This window comes from Crocodylus porosus, unplaced genomic scaffold (assembly GCF_001723895.1).
Source record: "Crocodylus porosus isolate Cpor-Errol unplaced genomic scaffold, CroPor_comp1, whole genome shotgun sequence".
Taxonomy (NCBI): Eukaryota; Metazoa; Chordata; order Crocodylia; family Crocodylidae; genus Crocodylus; species Crocodylus porosus.
Genome location: NW_017728906.1, coordinates 175,268,045 through 175,281,203, shown reverse-complemented (window position 1 = coordinate 175,281,203; position 13,159 = coordinate 175,268,045).

Sequence of the window (13,159 nt, the reverse complement as noted above, 5' to 3'; positions counted from 1 at the left end):
TCCAGCTGTGAAACCAGACTTCCTAGAAAGATTAGACCAAGCTGATTATGATGAGTTTTAGGTCACTCTAGCCAAGAGAAAATACCTTGCAAAGTTTTTCCATTAAAACCAGAGTAACATTAACAACTATCTCCACCTCCAAATACAGGCAGTTCTCGACTTACAACTTATTGTGAGTTGCAATATTTTGCACTTACAACATTAAAAATTGACACCCTGTTTCAACGTTCTGACCTCAGTTTTGACTTTACAAAGCTTGATCTGATGCAACGCTATGCTAGCAAACAAGTTCGCTGCGTTGCCCATCTCCCTAGACAACATCTGTCCAAACTTCCTGGGACACTTTCTTTGAGAAAGAAGACAAGACTCCAGAAAAACCTGCAGTCAAGACTCCTGAAAAGACTCCAGCCAAGAGCCCTTCAAAGAGTCCAGCAAAGTCACCTCAAAGAAGTCCTTCCAAATCAATATGATTGCTATTTACAATATAAATACATTAATGTAGCTATATCTATAATGGAGCTATCATCTATAATTGACTGAGTACAAAATTCTGGATTATTTTTCAGGAACCAAACCCCCATTTATAACAGTTTTCTATGGGAAAAATCGGTTCCAAGTTACAACATTTTAATTTAAGATGCATTTTTCAGGAACCAATTGTGTCATAAGTCCGAGGGCTGCCTGCAAACTGAACTCGCTCCAGGCACAGATTTCAATGACTAGGAAAGGAAGAAGAGCTGCAGTCTCCAGCAAGTTACCTGGGGACCTAACTATGACCCTCTAATTAACCTAAAGAAAAATCCAACACACTGATGCCAAGTACAAAACCTGACAGACAAAAGGAAGGAAGAGAGGGAAAGAGCACAAATAAAGAAAGATCAGAAATGTTCAAGCTGTTAAAGGCCTAGCAGTACACTGAAATGTTTAATGTAGACAATACAAATTGTGGGGAAAACACAATAAAAATGACATGTTTTGAAACATTTGATACAGTTTAGAAAGACACTAGTCCGGACTTGAAAGATTGGGCAGAAATTCTAAGTAATATTGACACATTAAGAAAAAAATCAATTTTATGGCACTAAATGTATTGAGCATTGTGTGGAAAATGAGCCATAATAATAATATTTGGTGGGCATTCTTGTATTTTTTTGATAATTATCAAAGTTATAATATTATCAAAATGTTTTGTGGTTGCTTTGTAAAAGACAATGCAAAAAAACTGATGGAGAAATAAGACAGACTTCCCTACTAATAGAATAGGACTCTACTATTGTAAGAAATGAAACGCGGTTGTTGATTTATTTTGAAAGACTGTATAGACTGAACAGTACCTTCCCTATCAACGGGCTCTTAAACATTCTTGGGTTTTTTAGGGGTTGAGCCAAAAACAATGTAGGCACCACTGAAACATTGCCCATTAGTTTCTAAGTAAATTATAATGCTTGTCTCCATTAAAGTGACAAGTATGAAAGTTCAGAAATGTTCTTGTGGCATAATTTCTATTGGAAACATGCACTGGTAAGGAAAATATAACTTCCTTTTTATTACTGGGAACTAATTTAGACTTTCTGTGGGGCTGCAGGGGGAGAGGGTATAGTCTCTGAGTAAACTCTTCCAGGTGACAGATTCAGCCGCCACACTTTTCTCTGAGTAGAGTTCCATTAATCACACCATTTTTAAATGGGTTCCTAGATTGAATAACCCTTGTTTACCAGTGTTCCCTTAACAAGCCCAACTGGATTTGGTGGCTGCCATGGACTTCCCTTCAGAGACATATGGTCAGTATGGAAAGGCAGTGATTCTAGACATGGGGCGGGGGGGAGGTAATATGCACATAGGCTGGATTTGGCCCAACAGTTGATTGTATCCAGTCCCAGCAGCCCTCTGCTCCTGCCTGGGGCAGCCTTCGCCATGCTCCCAATGGTACTGCCCTCTCCAGTACGCACAACTTCCTGGTGGAGCTGCTCCTCCTGAAGCTGCCCAGGTACTGCTCGGCTCCCCTCACCTCCAGTGGCTCCTCCTGCCCCTGCTGTGCCACCCTGGGCAGCAGGCAGTGCAGGAAAGTGATGGTGGGCCATGAGGACACATGTTGGGCACCACATGTCCGGCCTGGTTGGGTAGTGGGGGTGGGGAGGGAGGGAAATGCAGCTGGGTGGATCCTGCCCCAGCGCCCAGGGCTCCAGCTCCATCTTCTGGCCCCTTCAACCCATTCTGCCTCCCCCCACTCCCAGGACCTAGTATGCAGGCAGTCCCCTACATACCCCACACAACATACAAAAGTAAGACTTTATTTTGAAATGAGTTTGTGGAAAAACCCAGTAACTCTTTGCATCCATAACAGACAGCATGATAGGAGAATAAAGACAAAAATCACCGCAAATAATACAACTATCTCCAACATTCTTCAAACTCTCATAACTCAAAGACATAAGGAGCTTTTCACCTTGGGAACAAACTAATATGAAAATCATGAGTGACCCATTCAAAATCAATAATGCTCTTAATTCCAAGAATTTCAAGTAGATGGAACTGCTTGGCATTGCTCGTATTTACAAAATTGGCTGCATAAGACCTCCAAAAAGTTAGGAAAAGGAAAAGTAGAGATTTGGGAATAGAGTTATGTATTTGGAAAATTCTACCAAATGCCAGAGAAATGTATTGTAACTGGTACAAAACTGGCACAGAGACATGGGAGAGATCATTTTTATTGCTCTTTAAATAAGACCTAGTGGTTGCATCCAAGATCATGCATTAGACTCCTTCTCCCATAGGAAATAGACACAAAAATAAATAAGTTTGGTTAAAAATAAGCCTTTCTAAAGAAACTGTGATTCTTTGCACATGTTCAATGGATCTGCCTCTAATGTGTAATCCATTCTTCTTCGTCTACAATTCATAACACGGTAACAGCTTTAAGACACCCAAATGAGCAAGAAACATGGCTGTCACAATAGCTCAGAGCTCCATGTGGCTAATTTACCTTCCATACTACATGACTCCAATACTTCTGGTACCCATACTGGCTTCGTATCTCTACATTGCCTTGCACTGTGCTGAGAAAAGGAATCAAAATACATATTTTCTCATATATACCGTTCCACGTGCACCTTGTTTTGGGAAGGCAAAATGAAGAAAGCCAGTCATGGCTGAACCCTAAGACAGCAGGGAATCCTGTCTGTATGGCTGAATTCAGACCCTCTTTCTTTAGTCAAAAGCCAGTTTCATCTTCTCACAACCACTCCTGAATTGCAGGCAGCTTTTGACTGCTCAGCCAAAAGCTTCTGTCAGTTTGGCAGCAGCTGTGAAAGTGTTAAAACTACCTGTGATGAGAGAAAACGATAGCCTACAGCAGGCATTTCAGTGTCTGCATGCTGCTATTGTGGTGGGGGGAAAATCAGTATCCCTGCTTAAAAAGCACATCTCAGTTTTGGAGGGCTGACTTTTGGGGAAACAGTGGTGTGGTATAAGTATAAATATGATCTTCTGTTCAAGAAAAAAAGGTTGACACAAGAGCCAGGCTGTAGCTGATGTTCCTTTGCACAGCTGGCAGCAAATGTGGTGGCAAGTTTTCCTAGTACAACTGCAAGACCTACCTGGAACTTGCATCTCAAGCAAAGTAAAGAAAACCTCTGTGAAAGGCCATCAGAACTCAATGGGTGATCCTCAAAGGGGATGTTAAGAGTAAGCAGGAGGTTGACAAAGAATGGAAAAGGAGATTGATAAGGAGAGAGAGCAATGTTATGGGTACCAGGAGGTCTGGGGATAAAGTGAGAACAGCCTAAAAGGAAAGTGAAATAAAGTTGTGCTCAAAAAGAAACCATCCAATTGAAGGGAATGGGGTCTTACTAAGGGAGTTTCAATAAGGGAACTTTTTTGGAAATTATCTTAAGTTTTAATTCATGATCCTGACACAAAAAGTAGGAATGTACTAAGAAAGTTGGTAGTTGACCCAAACTGGGAGGCACTTTTAATTCAGAGGAGAATTTGGAATATAATACAGGAAGAACTGGATGACCTTGAAGACTGGAGTAATAAAGATGGGATGAATTAAATCATATAAAGTGCAGGATGATGAGCTTTGGGAGTAATAAGTGTTTCCACTCTAAGCTGGGAGCTCATCAGTTGGAAATGACGAAAAAGAGGAAAGAGCTAGGCACATTAATCACAGGATGACTATAAAACTATAGTTGTACATCCATGATAATGGTAAATGCAATCCTAAGAGGCCAGCTATCTTTATCCAGTAGAGAGAGGAAAGTATTGAATACCACTCTCTAATGAACTGAGGAGACTTCATTGGGAATACTGTATACAGTTCATATCACCCCAGTTCAAGGAGAATAAGAAATGCCATACTGGTTCAAACCAATGCCCAGTATCCTAATACACACAAAATCATGCACGCACAAATTATCTATTTGTAAGAGACAAAAAGCGTATCAAGGAGACATGTTCCAACAAAATGGATTTCACTGTGAATTTGGAGGTGCATAAGGAACGTGTCACTGAGGCCTAAAAAGATTCTCTGAATTCTGTTGATAGTCCCAAAGGTCAGGGCAGGGGACAGAAGATGTGCCTACAATGGGATGATGCTGAAGGGTTACATTTAGGCTACATGGGGAAGCAACATCATACAAGTCAACAAGAGCCATGGGCTCTGAGACGCTTTAGGCTTGACTTCTTATGTTTGCAAAGTGCTTTGAAGATAAAAGGGCTAAGGAATGAGATCCCAAGGGTCTGTTTTTAAGAGCAAGTATTTTTAAGAGTTATTTTTAACATCACAGTTTTAATGGGAAAGAGAAATTTTATATTCTCACACAGTCTATCCACCAGCCAGCTGTGTCTGGAGTCAAGGGTTATTCACACAGGTGCAGGGTGACAGCCTGCAAACTATTTCTGTACTGATAGTGATCAAAATATCACTCTCTCGAGGAAACGCATTCAGAGGAAAGGCCAGAGATCAGGCAAAACTGGAAAGTTGGTTCACAGAAATCTCTTGAGAAATTTAGAGAACATAAAGGCTGCTTGTAAAAAGGTGAGGAAACCTGCATATCCTGCACCCTGAAGAAGCATATTCATAAATTGTGCAAATGATACATCACATTTTTACTGCAGCTGTCAAGAATGAGCAGCATTAGGCTACATTTAGTAATCTACATATAATGGCCCTCAATAATGACAGCTGGTTTGAAAGAACCAAGCCTTCCAACATCCCTGCAAGATAGGAAAGCAGTAACCTCACAGCTTTACAGGCAGGAAGGTACAGAAAAGTAAAGTTAAAAGTGTCACAAAGACCGTTTATAGTTGTTACATTCTACTAAATTTAATCCAAACTACAACCATCACTATATACATGTGAATATCTGTAGTGCAAATTAAAATTGGCTCCAATCCAAATTAACTAATCCTCAGTGAATGAGGATTAAAGTTAATGCAGACTAGTGGAGTCTAAAGTAGGTAGTTTATACTTTATGAATTAACATGTATTACTTTTAGGGAAAACAGTCCTTAGGAACCCGACAGCTATCAGTCCCCACAAGGGAAACTCATTTGGGTTTTTGCAACACAAGAGAGTCCATCTGGCACAGAGTAACGGGGTTACAAAGCCCAGCGTGCCAACAACACCTCACCATAACTAAGCATCAGTAGCCTGTCTAAGCCCCAGGCCTGCCCAAGCACATGGACTACTGGGCTGTGAAGAAGGTGGCAAATGCCCTGGCCTCCCCTCAGCCCAACACACTGGCTGAGATGATCATCAATGCTCAGATCAATTGCACCCATTCGGGCTTTTAGAACAGCACTTTCCATAACTGTCAGTAGGTTTGCACCAATATTACACTGCTTGAACAGGCTTATTATCACCTCCTAATTACTTCCAACTGCACCAGCTAAGCACATAAGACCACACACAGAGGCTGCAAATTGGGTCTGTTAGGGGTTGATGGTCAATGATTGTCTATTAACCCTTCATTCCAATTGCAATTTGACTCCAGCTGTGTGATATGAATCAGCTAACATGGTTTGGAAAACGGTGAGCACATCTATAAATGTCCAAGATGTCTGAGCCAAGCTAGGAATGAAATCTAGACTTCCCCATTCCCTGTTCTGGTTTTGCCACACAGCTGGTTATTTCCCCATTCACTGTGTGAATGTGTCACTGAATACAGGTATACCATATAATTTAACGCCGTGTAAATAAAGTAAATGAGCTGGTCAGAACCCTTTTTCATAAAGTTTCAGCCAAATGTACAGTTTTATTGTTGTTCCCCCCTGACAATGGAAACCAGTTAGTTTCAATAACAATTTAATTGGGAAGGGAGTTGAGATCCAAGGTACTCTGTCATTTCTGACCCAAGAGTGAGGAAGCACCAAGTGTGCAAGGTCAGCTTCTTAACTGAGCAATGCCATTGTGACTATTTTGTTCCCTGAAAATGTTTGAAATCTCTCTCTCATTTCAGTGCAGAAATTAACCATTTGAACCCCCCCAAATTGCTTGGTCACTCTCAAGACAGTTTTCTAAAGTAGGGAATTACACATACAGGCACAGTCACACAAGGGGGGCTTGTCTACACTGTTTTTACCCTAATTAATCTAGGGTCACCGTATTTTTAGTTCCAAAAGGACACCTGTCACATGGGGGAGGTGGCGGGGGGGAGTTGACTGTGGGGGGCAGTGATATGCCAGTACCCTGGCCATTCTGTTGCTCCTCACTGCCAAGCCACAGCACCCCCCAGCCCTGCTGCTGCCCCTCACTCCTGACCCCAGCCCTGTCAGTGCCCCTCACTCCCAAACCACAGTACCCTGCCTGCCTGGGCCATGATGTTACCCCTCACTACCAACCTAATGCCTCCCCCCCATTCCTGCCAGTGCCCCTTACTTCTAACGCACAGCCCCCTGGCACTGCCAGTGCCCCCAACACTCCCAACCCAGTCCCCTGCCCCCAAGTCCTGCCAGAGATGTCCCAGCTGTCCCTGTCCTAACCAGGATGGAGAGTGGTTGCTCTGATTCATGCAGGCAGTGGCAGGTGTTGGGCCGCAGCGCAGGCTGGAAGAAACAGAAGGGGAGGCTTGTGGCACCTCCCACCCTGAGTTGGGGCTGTCACACTGGGCAAGGCAGCCCGGCCACATGCCCCAACCCACTTCTTCCTCCTGGCTGCTTGGCCCCTGTGCTAACAGCGGGCCACAGAGTTCCTCGCTGCCCTCAAAGGGCCCTCATCCCTTTCCCTCGCTGGAGAAGCAGGCAGTCCCCCAGCCACACACCCTGTCCTGACCAAATGTGTGGGATTTTGCTTTTTTCAGCTGGTGGGAGCAGTGGAAGGCAATCAGAGGCAGCAGGGAGCATTACATGGGTCTGTGCATGACTCAGCAACTGCAGACAGGTACGTCTGTGCTCCCTGCTGCCTCCAATTGTCCTGCCCTTGCTCCCAGCAGTGGGGCAAAGCAAAATCACACACATTTGGTCAGATTTAAAAAACCTGCCTGAGATCAGAGGGCTCAAAAAGAGGACATGTCCAGGAAAACCTGGATGTGTGGTAACCCTAATTAATCTGAACTAGAATACAGTGAAATTCTGGCCCCGCTGACCTCAGTCAGGCCACAATTTTACCCCTAATGCAGATACTGTACAGCAGTGTAACAGTTTAGTTTAGTTTCATGCTACATCAGTGCTGCTATACTGGTGGCTAGAACACCAATAGACAAGGCCTGAGCTGGCCAAATCATAAGGGAGGAATCACTATTTTCATAAAGCATCTAAATGTCATTACCATGGCAAGGTACCAGCTTGCAACAGGAGGGACCTCACTGAGCATCTCCAGAGAATGACATTTAGCAGTGCTCTGGTTAGAGTGCCATTGCAGCAGCAGCAGAAGCACTGCTATAAAAGTCCATATCTTAATGCAATCCACCCACAGTAATCTAGGTCTCAGGCAATGGTGCTAGTGACAGCACATATGCTTCCTATTCCAAATACAGTAATGTTAATCTTACTCAGCTCACGAAAACAAGTAGGTGTAATTAGAAAAATTCCATAAACCAAATGTTAGCAGAAATTAGTGCATGTGTAAGGACATGCAAACAGTTACAACCTGCCCTCCACCCTCCACCACTGACACAGACTACAGGCAAAGTTCCAACTTCAAGACTGCAAAATTAAGGAACTCCAGTGCAGACAATGGAACAACCCTGAATTTGCACTTCAAGTCCTATCAGAATTTGCCCCCCAACAGACCTAGAAGAGGTGGAAAATGTGGGAATTTTTGTAATTTTTTTTTAAATGGGTACTAGGAACACCTTATTTTTTTTCTCCCTCACTGAACTGCTATCACTGGGTTGAATGAGTTTAGCTCTGACCTGGTCTAAGGGAAGTATATCATGGTAAGCAGCAAAGATGAGTGTGGATGAGCATAAAACAACCTGCAGGAATTGGATGGGGTTATTCTGTTTGGCTATTGGGCTATTCTTAACTTTGTGAAGATAAGGGAAACCCCAGTGATGACTATTTCAAGAACTAGGAACAAAAGAACTGGGAACAAAGAGATTGCACATTTTTAAAGTTTTTCTTCAATAAGACTATGACCCAGTGTGCTTTGCCCTTTTGCTTCTGCACCAATGGACTTCATCTTATGTTTGGATTGGCTGTACTAATCTAAGGACTCCACGTGGTGTATCCCAGTTGACAACTGGCTTCTCCTGGCAAGTCCTGAAACATTGCAATTAAATCTGATTTGCTTTATTCCCCCTTAAAAAGAAGAGTAGAAATCAAGCTAATTTGGACTCCATTGCTGGGGATCAGGACAAACACAGATGTTGTACTCCAAAAAATCAAAGTCTTGAAGCTGAAGAAAGAGTGAGGCTCACTCTTACAAAGAACTTGTCTGAAGTGAGTTTCACAAAGCACTCAGAGAAGCTATATAAAGGCTGGGGTCGTGAGCAAGCTGTATACATTTGTGAGGGGTGAATATTTGTATGTTTAATTGATCTTTTATAAATTAAATCAATCTTCCAATCTTCAATGTTCCATAAAGTATTTTCTCTCCTTCTTGGCCTCAAAATCATTTACACATGCTCACCAAGACTTGTTTTAAAAAGTTATTTTAAAAGGATAACATACTACCAATTCAGGCCTCAGGTGAAGTTTCAAACAGCCATAGGCAAAGTTGGGCAGCAGGATGGGAATCATGGCATGACTGATGTAGTTCCCCTACCACAGGTCTTTGCCAGTTCCAAGGAGGATGCACCAAGATGATCTGGACAGATCATCTGGTCACTAATCTCACTCCCCAACAAGTTAGAATTGTACTCCTCAAACTATACACTACTGTGAGTGGTAGCAAAAGGGACTGGGTTAGGGAAAGCCAAAATACATGTCTGTATGATTATACCAGGTAACTTAACGTGGCATTTACTCCCTGCATTAACCTGAAACATTGACTAGTATATATTTACCTGAATCCAAGACAACTTCCAAATTAAGACAAACTCCCAATAATTTGATTCTAGTCATGGAAAATGTGTTTAAGCCTTATAATTTTTCATGTCTAGTATCTAACTATTGGAGGGGAGTCTTAAATTCATCTCCACCACTGCTGAAATGAGGAAAGAAGTGGTAGAGAGGCAAGCAGTGGCAGGGAGGCATGCAGCAGGAGGGGTTATGCAGCCTGAACCCTGCCACCTGTCCCCCCTAACCACCTGCCCTTTCTGGCAACTGTACCCCCCACCACAGTGCTTGAGCCCACTAGCACCTGCCCCCCTTGCTGCCCGTGCCCTTCCCTGTTGGCTGCACCCTCTAGTGCCTGCCCCCTCTGCTACCTCCACCCAACTGCCTGCCCCCCGGGTGCCTGTAGCCCCTCCACACTTACCCCCCAAAGCTGCCTCTCTCCCCACTGTGATGGCCAAAACCAAAGAAATTAATAAGCAATAAATATGTGCTTCTTGGAGGCATCTGGAACTTTTGTCTAATATGAAGTTTGTATTTCTGTAACCCGCAAATGTAACTTGTAACTGTGGAACTGACTAGGCCTCAAAGACAAAGCTATAGCTGTGAAATTAGCTGGCCTAATAGTTCTTTCTCGCTCAGAATTTAGCCTTAATGACGATAAAAACTGGATTCAACTGCCTAGCTTGTCCTTTCTTAAAATGTACTGGATCTCTCAAAAAAGCATAGTCAGAGAGTTTTAACGGGGCAGTATTTAGGCGAGGCAATGTTAATTTCAAACCTAAAGATGCTGTGTTGCGATTTGCTTATTAAATAAACCCAAGCTTAGGAAGTAACTTATTAGAACAATAATGTCTAACACCTTTTAACCCCATAAGATAACTGCTATAAAGTAATATTATAAATGGCTATAAAACTAAAAAAAAGCATAATTAAAATATTAAAAAAAACACACACGTCATAGTAACCCTTGGGAAGGATGGAACAAAAAGGTCATTGCTGTCCCATACCCCCACGGATCTCTCTTACTCCCTGTGAGCAAGAACCAGATCCTAACTGAGGGGCTTCCACCAGTTCTCCTTCGGGCAGCCCAGTTCAAAAACGTATGACTTTGCTAATTCAACTTGACATGCATCTTCTAACCAAGGAAGTATTGATAAGTTACTAACCGAGTGAAAACTCTTAGTTAATTTCTCTATCTGTTTTATTATCACTGTCAATTTTAATCTGTTTTGTTATGTTGTCTATTTATTAGCTTAACCTTTTTATTAACTATTATATATGCAAACTATATATTTTGTTATCGTAAGTAAAATTCATTCCTTTTTATAAGTAAAACTTGTCATTTCTTTCCTTTCCAACATCACCTCCTTCATCACAAACCAAAAAGCCCAGTGGCTAATAAAGTTGCAGCACTCAGTCAGTCTGCAACTAAATTAATATACTCACAGTGCCCAGCTGGCCTGTGACACCCCACCATCACCACTTGCTCACAATCATGGCTCCGGCTCAAGGCACAGCCCTCACCCTGGGACCAGGTCAGAGTTGGAGCTGGGACTGAGGCTAGAGCTGCTGCTGTCGGGCTGGACAGATCAGAAGCCCGAACTGAAGGAAAGCAGCAGTGCAGGAAAAGGGGGTGGTAGAGGCAGCAGGGGACAGCCTAGGGCAGCAGGTGGTGTTGTGGGGGGAAGCAGTAGGGAGCAGGTGGCAGCCCAGACCTGCAGTAACTGTCTACTCCCTGCCTTGTCCTCAAATCCAAGACAAGAGGCTCCCCCATCCATGTTGAATGTGGGGAGGCAATCCTGGATTTGAGTAAACATGATACTTCCTTCTCTAGGAGTGCTGTAATACAGCAAGCCCAGTGGTCCACACACAATTTAAAACTAAGTACATTTAATAAAACTACAACCAGCTACTGCTGCATATATCCTTAATTCCAACTCGTTGAGACTTTCCTGAGTCCAAAAATAATCAAAAGGAAGCACATGTGCATGGTTGTGGTAGTATTAGCTACAAATTAAGCCAGAAAGATTAATGTGCCAGATATGGTACAATACCGTAGTCACCTGAATATAATATAACCCTGAATATCGGACAACCCACCCAATAATTAGACTCTATGTATGGAAAATTTATAAATTTGTTATAATTTTTCAGGTATAGAACCTAATTATTGGAAGTGGGCCTTGCATTTGTCCCCCTCCTACTGCTACAGCAGCAAAAATAAGTCTAGGGGATGAGATAGCCCCCTTGCCCCCCAAAACTTCTTCCTTCTGCAGCCTATTCCCTGCCCCCTCTTTACTGTCAGGCTGTAGCAGGTTCAAGCCCTCAGGAGCTGCCATGCTGCCCCTTGGTGGCTATGCAGCTCCTGCCCCACTCAAGCTTCCTGGGTAACCTCCTTCTTACCTCATCTGCTATGCTTTGATGTACTAAGTTGATTTTTAAAAGAGAGGCTGCTTAGGGTCCCTGAGGGAGCCCTCATGCATCCTCCAGCCAGCTGGTCCTGCCCCTCAAGTGCTAAGTGGGCCCTCCTGGCCTGATCCTGCCCCAAGATACCTGTTGCCCTAAGAGATATTTGCAGCCTCCTTCTGACCCTGCAGCCATACCCATGCCTTGCAGATGTTACCAGTTAACACTTCAGGCCTTTTCAGGTCCCCATGCCCTTGCTGGAGCTTCTGCCTTCCGCCTTTCTAGCTCCGGACCCCTTTTATCTGGCTGGGCTGCTCTCAGCCTAGGTTCACTGCACTGGACCTGGCTCCAGCCCCTGTCTTGCCCCTCTTGAGGTTTGGGGCCCCCTGGCCTTGGCTGTGTCCCTCTTTCTGCCTGCCTGATCTTAAGCCCCAGGCCCTGGCAGGGCTCCAAAACTGCACATACCCCTCAGGCACCCCACTGTGACTTCAACCTTAGTGTGCCCTCAGGCACCTGTGGCTCCTCCTCATCATTGTCACCCCTTTTAGCCACATCTGGTCTACTGGTCTGAAGCTTAAACAAAAACATAAGCTCACTGGCTGTAATTAAAATGCCCCCGTTCTGGGTCCTACTCCCTGCAAGCTATGAGCCTCTTATTTGCAGTCTCCAGGGAAGCTCAAGTGCCAGGCAGAACTGTAGCCATCCTGCTCAGGCGCTCCTCTCTCTGCCATGTGCAGGGCTAGACTACTTGCTCTGGCTCAGGTCCTGGGTTTATACACCTCCTAAGCCCTGCCGCTTCTGGTCGGGTGTCTCCCCAGCCACCCACAGAGGACTCCACTTTGGGTCTGATGGCTAGCTTCCAGGGCAGCCTATGGCTTCTACCCTAGCTAGTTTAACTATGCAGTAGCTGCCCAAGCAGGACTGTGCCCTACTGTCCTACCGCTGGGCCTCTAGCCTAGCAATAGGCACTTGTAAGCTATGAGTCCCTGGCTGCCCTACTCGGTCCAATGAAATTTTCTACCCCAAAAACCTCCTTTTTTCTCTCCATGGAGTCTAATTATTGGAGGGTTGTCTTAAATTTGTCCCAGGCACTGCTATGGTGGGGAAAGCAGTGGTAGCGGGACAGGCAGTGGGGTGTAGGTAGGGGAAATCAAGTAGCTTGACTCCTGCCCCTTGCCCCCTGGTACCTGCCTGCCCCCACTTGCTCCCCCGCACTGCCTGCCCCATGCCACCTCTCTCCCCCACAGCATCTTCTCCCTCAACTAACCCCCCCACAGCCTCAATCCTCCAAATGCCCCCTTCTTTGCTCTCC